Raw genomic sequence first — 15,360 nt, forward strand, 5'->3', positions numbered from 1 at the left:
GGATTTTTATTGGCAACAGTTTTCCTAAACACTTAGTAAACAAGATTCTTTTCTCTTCTTCCAATAACATCTCTCAACCAACTGTTAACAGTATTTTTGATATACCACCTTCCCGACAATCTAAATTTAGTAAAATTATAAAAATCTCGAAGATATCTGACAAAATTATAAAAATAATTGGACCGCATCTACCTCCTGACAGAAAAATACTTGATTACTAACTACTCTTATAGGATAAGTTGTTGTTTTAGTAGCATCAAAGATAAAGATCCCCTGATGTACAGGGTGTTTCAAATTTGATGTCCGAATAGGCTATGTCGGAAACTATAAGAGTTAGAAAAAAAGTAGATATTTTTTTTTCAAGCTATTTTAAACTTACACTGAAGATAAAGCTATAATAAAGCATAAAGCTATAATTTAACCAATTTATTTTCTAATCAACCGTTAAAGTTATTATAACAAATCATTTTCTTAGTATACAATGAAAACGTGCATCAAAGTTAAACATTTTCTCACGTTTAAGACATAACCGTAGCGAGAGAAGTACGCTATTTGCGGAAAAAGCCGTCGTCTAGATTGCTCTAGAGAGGGAGATAAGTGTCCCTTGATTAAATTCTTTTATAGACAGATCGTAAACTTTTTACTGCTCCCGAAGAGGCATAAAACAATTACTCTTTATTCCGGATTGGCCAAACCTTTTTCTATACTCAAGGGACGCAATTATTGGGTTAAAATTCTTCAAACGATTTCAATAAAAAGAATTCGCCCTTACAAATATAAACTACTTTTTGTTGAATCGTTACAAATGGATGTTAAATGAAACCTCCTGACACAGTGTCGAATCCTGAACAATGCAATGTCCTTTCACGCCGCGGACACCCGCGGGACGGGAATTAATCAATTCTTCGGGTCACGAATGGGAAATGGGAATTTTCTGTTAATGGGAAATCCGGTACCGTTTCCATTTTCCAAGGCCCTCGATATTGGTATACCTGCAACATTTTCCGTATTGTGTACCTTAATTAACTCACGAAGGTTCAATCGCCCGCTCACCTTTACCTCATCAGGACATTGAAATTTTAAATTGGTTTTTCGAAATTTTACGTAAACTCGAATTTAACTGAAAAGTAGTCTTTCAGAAATTAATTTCTTAAAGTTTTCAATTATTTTAATACATAAACTGTTTGTTTGTATTGGTTGTACCTACATTTCGTATTAAATGTGTACAGTAGGAAATTCATTGCAGTCGTGGTGGGGTATATTAGATAGAGTGGTTGTGGATATTATCAGATGGATCGGAGAGAAGATGTCGTTGCGGTGGGGGTCAAAAGAGGCAGAGGAGTTAATGTGCGCCATCGGGATGGGCTGAAAGCAGGAAGTTCCTGCTAGTCCCGGCGAGAGTGGGACGATTCTCCCTAGATCGGGCAGTAGATAGTCCCCTGATCTATGGGCAGTCAGAAAGCGCACGGTATCGCGTTTGTACCGTGCACAGGAACTTGTTAACTAGTTGATTTATGCCCCTTCCCGTCGAATGGACCAAGTCCAGCACTGAGCATAGCTTTTTACCCGACATAAGACGCCGAATTACCGAGCCCATTACAGCCCGGGCCAACTTGGAAGTTCCGTTTTATCGCCCCGGGGAAAATAGATTAATTGGTTTCTGGTGAAAAACCGGAACGTAAAACTACCTCCTTTCGCGGGAATTAATTACTCTTTGGCGGGTCTTGACAACGTAAGGTTCTCTAATTAAATTTTCGAACGCAATTGAAAAGCTTTATTGTGATCAAGTTGTAATTGATTTAGAATAATACACTGCAGTGTTATTCTCTTTTGTAGCTTTATTCGTTATAGATTACATTGGAAAAATTCCATTTTTACCCAATAAATCATTTAGGAACAAAACGTTTCTGTGAAAATAATTGAATTTTATAGTGTTAATAAAAGATATAAAAGAAATTTTGAAAACAACTTATACAGGTGTCCCACCTAAGTTGCCTCGGTCCATAGCCGAATTATGATTGAGTTTTTCAAAAAATGTTCCAGATAAAAGTTGAATCGAATCATATTGTACATATTTTAAAATTAGTTTCAGTAATGGCGGACTTCCGCTTCTACCGGAAATGGATATCAACTTTGTTATTTTAAATGGAACAGATTGTATATTATTGCATTTTTGGATTCTTTGTGAAATTTCAATGGTACTTTGTTAAGGATACCTTAGGTCTAACTGGTATCGTTTTTGAATTATATGACGATTTTTGAAAAAAATGACATTTGCAGCGTCTTATAAATTTGGCAATATTGCCGAAAGTTCAAAATTTAATTTCCTTTCAGTTTTATACAAGTATCATGGTGTCTATCTTCAACGGTTTTGAAGATATTCCCGATTTTTCAGTTTTTTACGATAGATATGTATTGCGAAGTAGGCTTAGGACTGGTAAAATGGAAGGTGGTCGACGTTTTTCAATACTATTAAAAATTGAAGTAGGCTTGGAAAACAAACTAGGTAAACTGTCATTACTGTTCCACGCATTAGAACTGTCATTAGTGTTCTACGCATTAGAACTGGTTTTCAAAGTATTATTTGTTAACATAATAATTAAAAATGTCACATACGCGGAAAGAATTAGTCGATATGGTTTTCGTTCTCGGCGAATGTAACAAGAACGCTTTGTTAGCGTCAAGACTTTACGCACAACAATATCTGGAAAGAAACTGGAAAGATTTATAAATACTGGATCCGTAAAACGTACTAACGCAACCGTAATAACTCCGTACTTACGGATGAAAACCAGTTGCACGTATTGTTAGCTGTGCAAGAAAATGCAGAATCTAGTGTGCGTGAAATAAGTAGGAGGACAAACATCAGTAAATCTTCGGTACACAGGATTTTAAGAAAACATAATCATCATCCGTATCGAATCCAGTTGCACCAGGAAATTACTGAAGGCGATTTTGAAAGCAGGCTGTTATTCTGTCAGTGGGCAATTGAAAGAACTAATCTTGATGCGAATTTTTTCGGACAGGTGATGTTTTCGGATGAAGCTACCTTTCACAAAAATGGGTTTGTGAATCGTCACAATTGTCATTATTATAATACAACAAACCCCCATCGATTCCTTGCAACGCATAGCCAGTACAGATGGTCAGTGAACGTTGGGCAGGTGTCATTGGAACGCATATCATAGGCACTTTCTTTCATAATCAACATTTGACGGGTAGGATTTATTTAGAATTTTTAAAAAATAGTTTGGGCGTTCTGTTGGAAAATATTCCACTAGCTATTCGCCAGTGGATGTGGTTCCAACACGATGGTGCTCCACCGCATAATACCGCCCAAGTACGTCGGTATTTGGATGTGTCCTTTCCGGACCGCTGTTAGATGGCCTCCGAGATCGCCAGATCTTACCACTTGCGATTTCTTTTTATGGGGTTTCATTAAAAGCAAGGTTTATGAGACATCACCAACTACTCCTGACGATATGCGTCAACGCATTGTAAGAGCTTTTCAAGAAATCACACCAGAAATTCTCAGAAATGTGCAAAACTCCTTACAAAAACGATTTCTATTATGTAGTGAACAAAACGGACAACATTTTGAACATTTGATGCAATAGTGTTTTTTTATTTGTGTTTTGTTTCCAGTGGTCTTGTTGTGTTTTGTTGGCCACTTTTTAAACATGCCAGTAATATTTCTGCCAGTCCCAAGCCTGGTAAAATGCGAGGGGAAGGTAGCCCGCGCTGCGAAATAAGTATCTATCGTTAAAAACTGAAAAATCGGGAATATCTCCAAAACCGTTGAAGATAGACACCATGATAACTGTATAAAACTAAAAGGAAATTAAATTTTACATCCAGTTATGCAAAAACTGGAATATTGTTCCATTTAAAAAAATTAAGTTATCCATGATTAAAAAGCTCGAAAATTACAGATCCCTACTTAAGAACTCCGTAATATAAATGCATAATTTTCTATTAGCAAACGTGTGCTCTTTTATTGTTAATCCAAAACAGAAAACCAAATCTTTCTAGCTTTCACAGTTTCGGCAATATTGCCAAATTTATAAGATGCTGCAAATGTCATTTTTTTCGAAAATCGTCATATAATTCAAAAACGATACCAGTTAGACCTAAGGTATCCTTAACAAAGTACCATTGAAATTTCACGAGGAATCCAAAAATGCAATAATATACAGGATGTTCCATTTAAAATAACAAAGTTAATATCCATTTCCGGTAGAAGCGGAAGTTCGCCATTACTGAAACTAATTTTAAAATATGTACAATATGATTCGATTCAACTTTTATTTGAAACATTTTTTGAAAAACTCAATCATAATTCGGCTATGGACCGAGGCAACTTAGGTTGGACAGCCTGTATATAGCTTTCTAATAAAAAAACCTGCATTTCGTGCATGTTTTAATAAATGTCGCAATATGAGGCAAACTACAATAAATAAGTATAGGAATGTTTATAGATAAATTGTAGAGAATTAAATTCCCTTTCGTGTAGGCTAATAAAATATAGGGCGTTCCATTTAAAATTTTCGACTTTCTCACCATTGAATATGGAGAAACTGTAATTCAATTTTTGACCAACCTGTATAAGATACGCCGATACAACAAATGGCAATCTATTTGACAACATATGAAGAGTAATCGTGCCAAAGTAGATCTTTTTTGAATGAACTTTGGCTGAGATATGGAGTTTTAAAGAGCATGTTGAAATTTATCAAAAAAAGTTTAAAACCAAAATAACTCAAAAACAAAAAACGCTAGGTACCAATAACTTTTATGAAAGTCAACATATTTTTTTACGTACAATTAAAAGGTGCAATAAAAACTATAGCATTCCATTTAAAATAACGAAGTTATGGTCTACTTCCGGTAGACCGGAAGTGGCGGCCATCTTGAAAATATTTTAGAACGAAAGTTCCGAATGAATAACCCATGCTACCAAAATTTCAAACCTCTACGAATAGTGGAACATGAAAAAGTTTTAACGAACCAGTTACGTGGGACACCCTGTATATTGAAATACCCAAAGACCCTTTAAATTCAATCCTTACTAAAACTAAAAATATAATCAAAGAACTCAAAGATACGCTAGTCAAACTAGGAATAAACACTTATAATTTAGTCCCAATGAATTCATTTATCCCACAATTATATACTATTGACATTATTTATAAATTATTTGAGGAACATTATAAAGACACAAATATAGCTTCTGATATCACATCACTTGTCAAATTTATTATTCAACAGAATTATTGCAAATTTAACGAAAAGTTTTATAAACTTGAGAATGGTTTACCTATGGGTCTCTTTATATCTGGATTTATCGCCGACTCATATCTAGATTATATAGAGAATAATTATATTATAAACAAACTTAATCCTTATTCTAACAACATCAAAAAATGGATTAGATATGTGGATGATGTTTTCTGTCTATGGGAAGGTACCAACGATGATCTTATAGCAATGTTAAATTATATAAATAATATTCATGAGAAGTTGAAATTCACTTTAGAAATTGAAAAAGATTTTCTTGACTTAACTATAAATAGAAATGACTTAGATCTAAATTATGACATATATAGGAAATCAACAAACTTAAACACAATTATACCTTATGACTCTTCCATCCTAACAATCATAAATTTTCTGTATTCCAATCGTACATCTACAGAATGCTAAGATATTCTATTAATGCAACTTCTATACAAAACGAATTTAATTTCATAAATAAACTTGCCATAGAAAATAACTATCCCCCAAATATAATTAATAAAATACTATATAATGTTATAATAAAATTAGACCCATTATTTACTAAGGATATTAATGAACACACCACATTTCGTTCTTTACCTTATAATGACATAAATTATAAAATTAAAAGTATTCTAAAACAAAATAATATCAATATTGGTTTTAAAAATAACTACAAACTTATAGATATTGTAATAATATTGGGTTCCACTCATAATTTTACTAATTAATTAATAAACAATAGTTTTGTTATAAGAAATAATTACAATAAAGAGGAAATAATGACATTCCGTAGAAAAATCCTTGTAAATCGAGAGCCTAGAGAGTTTATTAGTACTTCTTCAAATCGTTCAAATTAATATTATAATTAAAATATAAAGAACAACTCACGTATTGATATCAAAGTTGATATACCGAGGATAGTTAAAGCTGATCGTTGAAAAATTTCATAAAAGTTTGTTATAGTTCTCATTGATTTCGTCGTTATTTGTAAAGATGTTTTAATCAATGATAAATCCGTTCGTATTTCAGTCGTAGATTAAGAAATATTCTTGTATTTAGTTAAAAAGAGGCCACAAAAAAAAAACGAAACATAACCTCCAAATCTAAAGTATTCAATTTATGGGTGATTACAGCTAAAAAACTTCTTGAAATACCTAAAAACATAAAGCTTATAATGAATTACATCAGATTCAAGTGATTTTAATCAGTTTAAAACCGGAATGTTGGAAATTAAAAATTTGAAGATTTTGAAAAAAACGGAATATAAATTTTGGAATTAAAGAAGAATTAATGTGAAAAATTGTGTCAAAGGGGAATGAAATAATTCAGAGTATTCAGACATTGAAGGATTTCAATAAATATAGTTTATTTAAAAAGTAATTTTTAAAAATTTGGAAGAAAAACCAAATGTCAATAAGAGATGGCGCTCAGAAATACAAATTTTTTACACATTTTCTTGTGGTATCAAAGAGGGTGATGGACGAGAGAAGTTTTTGTCAATTTTTGCCGGAAAAAGGGTGAAAAATGAATAACGAGGACGCTAAGAGTCGCTTCCTGATCATCATTAAGTAAACATCTATTTCGAAACGCTCGTGAAATCCTACGAAGATAAATTTCTGAAGAAAAAACATAACCAAAGAAATTCACAATTGAGGGAGAAGAAAAGAAGCTAAAATTAATTAAGAAGAGTACGATAACCAACCTGGGAAAGAAGACATCGGAATAGTTTTTCCGGAAAGCCACCAAGGGGGTACCAGCACATTCCACCAAGGGGGAAAAAGGAGCAGTTCAAACCAGGGAGGAATCAAGATTTCAATCAATTCCACCAACATCTGTAAAACCAAAGAAGTTAAGATTTTTTTTTTATTTTCGATATACCATTTCTAAAAAAATAACTCACTTACCTCTTTATCCTATTAAATGTAACGAATGTGAGGCATTATACATTGGCCAAACAGGTAGATAACTCGCAAAAAGAATTAAGGAATATAAAAATACTTCTTCTTCAAATGTCTACCAACATAAAATGGAATTTAATCATGACATCGATTATAACAATGTGTCTCTCCTACACAACTGTAAGAAGGGTAAAAAATTAGACCTTTTAGAACAACTCGAGATAGATAAACACAAACATAAAAATCTAAAATGAATGAATGATCAGCTTTGCTCCATTTACAAATCTTTATACTCACACTTAAAATTCTAGTTTTTAATATATCCGTGAAACTTGTTTTATTCTTTTGTGATTACTCCATTTTAACCTGTAGTGTTGTTCAGTGTCGTCCACTTTACATCTTTATTTTTCGTTATTTTAGTTTTTAAATCATTTTATATTGTGACTTTTATTATTTATTTGACTGTAAGTTTACTTATTTTATTTATTTCTATATGCCTTTATTATTAAGGCAAGTACTTGGGCTTAATAATAGACAGTAAGCTAACGTGGAAATCCCACCTAGACAATAGAGTTAATAAAGCTTGTGTCGCCTTCGGCCAGTGCCGGAGGGCTGTCGGGAGGACTTGGGGTCTGTCTCCCAAGATAGCCCTGTGGATCTACACCACCGTTGTTCGACCAATGCTAACTTACGGTGCGGTGGTATGGTGGACTAGAACTTCTAAGTCTACCGCCACCACTGCGCTTAATAGAATACAGAGACTCGCGTGTCTGTATGTTACAGGTGCGCTGCGATCAACCCCCACAGCGGCCATGGAAATCATGTTAAATTTACCACCACTCAACCTACATATCCAGGAAGTGGCGTTGGTAACCATGAAACGACTACAATCAGTAGGAACTATGAAGGATGAGGACGCTGGCAGCAGTTCAACACTCTGGAGGGAAGCAGTGCTAGACACACCCCTACTCGAGTGTAAGACTGATCACAGACCAGCAAAATATGTTTTCTCAAGGAAGTACCTCACCCATGTCAGTCCCACAGTTGTAGATGTACATAGAACCTTAAAGATCTACACTGATGGTTCAAAAGGACGAAATGGTGCAGGCGCGGGGGTATTCTCTCACGATCCCCTGATTCGCCTCTCAGAACCTTTAGGGTCCAGCACCACCGTCATACAAGCGGAACTAACTGCTATTAAACTTGCTGCTGACTGCATTGTTGAATCCAACAAGCGGGGTAAGTGTTTTACTATTTATACAGACAGTAAACAATCTCTTTTAGCTTTAAGCAGAGTTATTATAACGTCTGCAGTAGTTATGGATTGTCACAAAGCACTGGAGGAGGCCGCGAAATACAATTCTGTCAGAATCTAGTGGATTAAAGGGCATTCCGGCTCCAAGGGTAACAACCACGCGGACAGGCTAGCCAAACGTGCGGCCGGTAGAGCGCCCTGTGCACCCGAGCCGATAATTACCCCCTCCTTAGCCACTCATATCGAGTTAATAAAGCACATTACCCACAAAAATTTTTTAAACGGGTGGGACCGTACCCCGGGCTGTCATCTCGCTAAGGAATTGTTAAAATATCCTTCAGCCGCAACAGCCCAGTTTTTCGTAGGGCTCGGTAAAAGTGCCCTTCGCACTGCCACAGGTCTCCTCACGGGACACTGTAAAGTAAATAAGCACCTTCAAAACATGAAGCTTGCTGACTCTCCTCTCTGTCGAGCCTGTGAACAGGATGACGAGACGGTTAAACACATCTTGTGTGATTGCCCCTCTCTGACCGACCTCAGATTGAGGACCTTCGGGGAGGAATGGCCAACCACAGATGACATCAGGAATGCACCTCTAGGAACTGTCCTAGCCTTTGGTAAATCCTTAGGCTGGTTGATGTGACCAGAGCGTGTAATGGGAGGATGCACAAGGGGCCCAATGGGGCCTAAGTGTGGCGTGCGGTTTTGCATGCACTCCCCAATCCATACATACATGCCTTTATTATAATTTCGCTTGTAGATTTAGCTGATGATGATAAGTAATTATCGAAACCGGTACTAAGTATATTTATTAGAAAACTGAGAAAGAGCTCTTTTAATTTTTACCTTATTTTAAATATAAAAGAAACTTTAAATAAAACATTAAATTGAATTAAAATGAACGCAAAAATTGCAATTAAGAAAACAGAATTGTAGCAATTATGCAAAAATGTTTTTAAATTAATTATAAAATAACTTTTTAACATAAATTAATTAATAGGATCAATGTAATGCATACGCAATCGTAATTACATCTAGCATAAAAACAAAATTCACCTCGATTCACATTGATTTATGTTGAGTTTGAATAACGTCGGTTTGAAGCTTTGCACAAATAGCTATACAGTAAATATTATTTGAAGCTGAAGGTATTTTATTTGCCAACGGGTCGTACATTGGCGCAGCTTTAACATTTGAGGGAGACACACAGAAAGACAAACGCTAGTCATTATTTACAGAAGATTCGCTCAATAGCGCAGCTCGCGGGTTTAATGATGAAAATGGGCCATATCAGTTCAGGTTGGTAGAGGCAGCTGCGCCGTTTCTGTTATAAATCGTACCGAAATTACGGTTGTTTACGATGAGCTACCGAGGGAATCTCCATGCAAATAAGCCGGTGTAAAAGTTGCTTGCCTCTGACTGAAGAGCATCTTTCGTTTGAAATAATAAGCAAAGTGTGCTTTCTCGTGCTTGTTTCTTTTTGTTAAGCGCAACATTCGTCAATGTCTACTCTTTCCGTTTGTAGTCTCACTTCTTTTAAAAACCCTTCACCGCGGAACGAAGTTTTTCAAGTAGCGCAATGTTACGTAAAAACCGCTACTCCATATTATCTCATATTTTCCTTTTATTTAAAATATATAAGTTAACAATTTAAATATTCAAATATAAGAACTCGCATTAAATTTACATTGTTTAATAACATCGTTTACCTTGGCAAATATTAACATTGCATTGAACTAGATTGCATAAGGATTAGTTAATAGACGGTGAGATATTCATCGTGAGTGAATATACTAGTTTGGAGACTACATCCCTAGTAATGTGTACAATGATATATTCATTTTGGTGGTAATTAGCTTCAGTGTACTCCTAGAACATAACAGCATTAATCATTTCATTCTCTATAATGATATATTATTTGATGACAACGAAAATTAGTATGAAAATGAAAATATACAGTAATTTCCCTAATTCGGTGCTATGTAATAAAGAAATAACGCATTTAACACAACTTTTGAACAAACTTTAATTGGAAAGATTGTTCAACAAGATTAACGCCATTTGGTGTAATTTGATTACTATGCATTACATTGATAATCATTGACCCGGTTTTATAAAGCTTAATCAATGCCAAATTAACTTGATCGAACGATAAAGTGATGTGTCCAACGATCACACAATGAGAATGCTTAATAAACGTCATATTAAAACTCGATTAACATGATGACCCGAGCAATTAAATTTCTCTTAACGAAAAATAACGAATTTTGGTATTAACGTGTCATTTTTCGCCTGAAGGACTCTTAAAAAAAATTTTTCATTGAAAACGAGGTTGGTGATGCATTAATTAAACGTCTAAGATATCGCAGCACGATAATTCAGTTCTTTGTATATCATTTACTAGTTGTAAAGGAATGTGGTTACACCAACATCATTTTCAGTGACCACGCCAACGTTCACTTCGATAGTTTGACAGGCATAATATAAGTTTGAAAGTTTCCCAACTTTGATACCCAACCTTTATTCTCCTTAACATGATTTATTTTTAATTTTTCGTCCTTTTTTTTCATTTCAGTTTTTCAATGATGTTTACTCGTATTGTTTCAAAAATGCTGTTTTGTATTACGTGTTGAAAAGAATGGAATTCTTTTCAGAGCTCAATTCCACATATGTAGGTATTTTATCATATTTGACAAACACATGCGTATATTAAAAAGAGGTTATAATGGTTTTATTTTAATGCAGTTCGTGGAAATATCTACGGAATTTCGATATTGACATCGGGGATCGAATCAATGATTTAACGCATTTGATGAAGGCATCCCACGCACAGCAGCCGCAGTAATTAAGGATTTCATCGAAGGGCGTGTAGACGATTCATTTCTATGAAGGCACAAAACGTCGTCTCGCCAATCGACGAGCGATTTAAAGGGCGCAAAATTAAATTATGGAGAGTGCTTTCGATTCCTTCCTTTTCAATTCCATTTTGGATCTATTATCAATTCCTTTTTTTATAAGGGTTCGACAGGTTAATTATATTTTAGTGTGTCTGTTTTAGTGTGATCTCGAATTTTCTTTAAACAATATATCGTCGGTATACAAGAGAAAGTGACTAAGTCCACAGATAGTGGTTTTGAGTTATTAGTATTCTAATTTTTGCTTCTTATTATAAAATCAATTATTTTACGTGAGATTAGTTTATAATGATTTTTATAAATAATATAGTTTTTAGAATATGTATTTTAAATTAAAAAAGTCTATAATTAATTTAAGCAAATACTAAACCAGTAACTCATTTCAACTGCATAGGTTTGTAATGGTTTCTATGAACAATGCAGATTCTAGAATATGTATTTAAACTTAAAAAAGACTATAATTAAACAAGTAGTAGTAACTAGTATGTCTTCATCACTATATTCATTGTGTGAGGGTTCTGGACACTTGTCTTTCAAGGAATTGTCACTCGGTATGTCAAAGTACCAACCATGGTATTCGATCGGAATTACCCCCTTACGGCAAAGTTGAATTAAATCGTTTTTCTTCTTGATCGATATAGGCAAGGGTTCAGTATAACATTTCTTTAACTCAGTTTCTTTTGGAATATTATTACTGGGCCTACCTTTTGCTTTGCCTTTAATGTTAAACATTTTATACTCTTCATCATAGTTGTATCGGAACATTATAAACTTTTTTGTCTCTTTTTCGTACCTTAATTGTTTGATCTTTAACCATTCTATTTTTTCTCCCCCTTCATCCCGAAGTGTATTTTGTAGTATAGATGTATGGAGTGCTTTCAAGTCAATAATGTCACGGTAAGTCATTTGCTCTACAATGTAGGCACCAGAAGTTTTATTTTTGCCTCTCTTGGATCTTGTTAGTGTCATAATTGTCTTCCAATCATTAAGACAAAATACAGGAATGTATTTTTTTGCACTTTCAATGCATCGAATCGGCCTCCATGTGCGAGTGACCTTTTTCCAAAAAGTTGTGAGTAATAATCTCTATAGGTAACTGGTTGACTACAAACAACAAAAGAGCCGCAATGTATTTATTTCGGTTTTGGCCGCCACATATGTCGCTAAAGAGTGACACTTCTTTGACAATATCAGGTAAAGTTTTAAACCACTTCAATAAAGCTGTACCTATTTCACAACTTCCTCGTTGGCCATCAACTTCGGACCAAAGGTAACAATATCCCTTATTTGGTGGAGCTGCTTCATAAATTGCTAAATTGTATGCACATAGCTTTCGACTGTAGTAAAGAGGTGATACATCGGAGCATGGAATTTGCAGGACACTCTGTAAGTCAAAACTTACTGATACAAAAGTTTTGTCATGAATTTTGCAATAGATTTAGCTTCTTTAACACACAGCAAACATTGATCTTTCTTTGGTTTGAAGAAAGATAAGTTATACTGCGTACAAAACACCCTCCTATATGTTATTAGAGAAACAAAATCCTTTTGATTGCTGATCTGTAAATCTTTGTACAATTCATACATTTTAAGAATGGATAAGGTAGAGTCAAAATACTTCCGTGTAGTTCCACGTCTACAATAGTGTGATTCCATCACAAGAAATGATTCTATATGTTTCTTCACCTCATTCAAAATGACAGGTTTAGTCTTATTTCCTGGGAAACTTTTTCCTCGTCGATCTTGAATTGAATGATTTATTCCATTTGTGTCTATGTTCATTATAGCAGAATCAACCGGTCCATGACTTATCGACAAGGTTTTTAAGTAAAAATTTTAGAGACATTTTTTGCAGGTCTACTAGAGTCCCTCGTTCGTTTTCTTCGGCATTCAGAAGTTGCAACGGTATTATTTATAAAGTCCTTTTGTTTGTCATAGGATAGACTGTGATACTGTTTACAGATATCTTGTCGACGATCTGCAGGAAATACTTCTGTACATTTGTAGCGGCAATTGTCACAATTTACATTTCTAGGGGACTTTGCAGGCATTTGTTTGCTTTTAGTATTAATATACGCTAAACACGATTTTTTTAATAACTTGTTTTTCTCACGTTTTGTTCCTTGAGGATTTTTTATTACCCATCTGCGTTTTTCTATAACTTGCGTAGGATTTACTAGTGGTTCATTTATTATTAAAGTCGTAGGGCTTGTATTACTAGAATTAGTAGCAAATTCTACCGGAACATCCCTAAGATCATTAATAATTTCTTGTGCGTTGTTATAATAATTTTTCGAACAACTCATTTTGCCTAAAATAAGGTATTATTGTATTAGCTTATTATTTTTTAAAACTAAATATCCGAAAAACAAAATTATTGTAATACGTGTAGATAGTTACCAAAGATTAAGTCTAATAACATAGAACACAATTTTATTTTGATTTAAGTAATAATTGTTATGATAAACTGTTTAAACTTCAAACGTCACTCTCTTTTCCCTGTCTGTCACATCATATTTCTGTATCTTTTCTCTCGTTTTTTTTCGTTAAGCATAATGCATGACTATCTTAATTTAAGTCATTTAATTTAAAACATGACTAAGTCCACTTAGTCATTTTCTCCTGTACAGGGTGTCCCAATTTCGATGTCCGCATAGGCTATCTCCGAAACTAAAAGAGATAGAAAAAAAGTAGCTTACATGTCATGATCTCGTTTTTCGAGAAAATGCTAATGCCGAAAACTCCGAACAGCTATCGTTTTTTGTTTTCGCCCTATCGGCAAAAACTGAAAATTTTGCGAAAACGACAATCGCGAATATCTCACTTATTATCAAAGATGGAGTATTATAAATAAAACATTATATGGGCAACTTTTTACGAAGAATTCAGTGGCGTTGGTAGAATTTTTTTCCCATCTTTTATTTTCTAGATTTTAGACATAACTTTATTTTTTTAAATGGAAACCATAGTTGGCTATGACTTAAAATAATTTGTTATTTTCTTCTGATAACAAATATATATAGTTTGTGGGGTATATTTCTTATAGTTATTGAATAATTAACAAAAATTCATTTTGTTCCATCTAAATCTAATGTATGTATTTAAAAGTTAATGTTGCTATGGTGATAACCATACATACTATGATGGAATATAATGTATCAATTTTTTTTGTTCTTTCTAAAACTATTGTATGTATTTAAAACTTAATGTTGTTATGGTGATAACAATGCCACGATGGAAAACATTGGGTACGTTCAGCAGGTGTCAACAGTTGAATTAAATCAGTCAGCTAGTTGTATGAGGTTTAATACAGCGGAACGAAATCGGCTGAACAAGCAATTGAGAATTAGCAGTTCAGCATAACCTAAAACTATGGCCAACAATAATATTTTTGAAAATGTTGTGTTATTACAAGAGATAATGGATGATGATGTTGATTTTAAGGCTTATTTCATTTTATACAGTTCTGCCAGTTTTCAAAATTAAAGGGGAGAAATAAAAAATATTAATCCTAACCTAGAATTTCACAACCGCTGACAAACTAAGCGCAGATTACTTACGCTGAGATATTTACTAAGCTGCTGCGTAACAGCGCTGACTTAACATATCGTTCAGCCGCGACTGCTAATATAGCAACTTAACAGTTGACACCGGCTGAACGTGCCCATTGTTTCCAATTATTGCCAAAGTTTGTAGTAGTATTTAAAAATTCACTAACAACTCTGGCATTATGTGCTGGTGCTCCGTCATATTGAAAATATATCATTTGAGACTTATTTAATGGCAAATTGTCGACCAAAGGCACAATGTGCTGCTTTGATATATTGAGGTGTTACCTGAGTTTAAGTTTTTATGGTAGATACTATATGCCAGCATTCTATTATCTAAAAGGGCACACCATACATTGAACCTCAACCTTCTTTGAACACTCAGAGACTTCATTGGTCCAGATGACATTTTGAACAAACAGTAGATTATTTAATTTTTCTAAATATCATCTACAAAATTCTAA

The 15,360-nt window shown here is 34.0% G+C and overlaps 1 protein-coding gene and 2 long non-coding RNA genes across 5 annotated transcripts in view; 1 reads left to right on the top strand and 2 right to left on the bottom strand.

Moving 5' to 3' along the window:
- The window catches only part of LOC111422118 (Neuropilin and tolloid-like), a 198,194-nt gene that overhangs the window by 102,300 nt on the left and 80,534 nt on the right, over positions 1-15,360 (bottom strand). The window lies entirely within an intron of this gene.
- On the bottom strand, positions 5,939-9,295 carry LOC139430854 (uncharacterized). Of its 2 annotated transcripts, XR_011641231.1 has the most exons (4): positions 7,476-9,295; positions 7,185-7,356; positions 6,983-7,112; positions 5,939-6,434 (listed from the first exon to the last, which is right to left on the bottom strand). It is a non-coding gene; the product is annotated as an uncharacterized lncRNA (long non-coding RNA). The 2 variants fall into 2 exon arrangements; XR_011641230.1 differs by having other exon boundaries at positions 7,185-9,285.
- On the top strand, positions 9,330-12,140 carry LOC139430858 (uncharacterized). Its single transcript, XR_011641234.1, has 2 exons — positions 9,330-11,104; positions 11,179-12,140. It is a non-coding gene; the product is annotated as an uncharacterized lncRNA (long non-coding RNA).

The sequence above is a fragment of the Onthophagus taurus genome, chromosome 7 (assembly GCF_036711975.1).
Source record: "Onthophagus taurus isolate NC chromosome 7, IU_Otau_3.0, whole genome shotgun sequence".
Classification (NCBI taxonomy): Eukaryota; Metazoa; Arthropoda; class Insecta; order Coleoptera; family Scarabaeidae; genus Onthophagus; species Onthophagus taurus.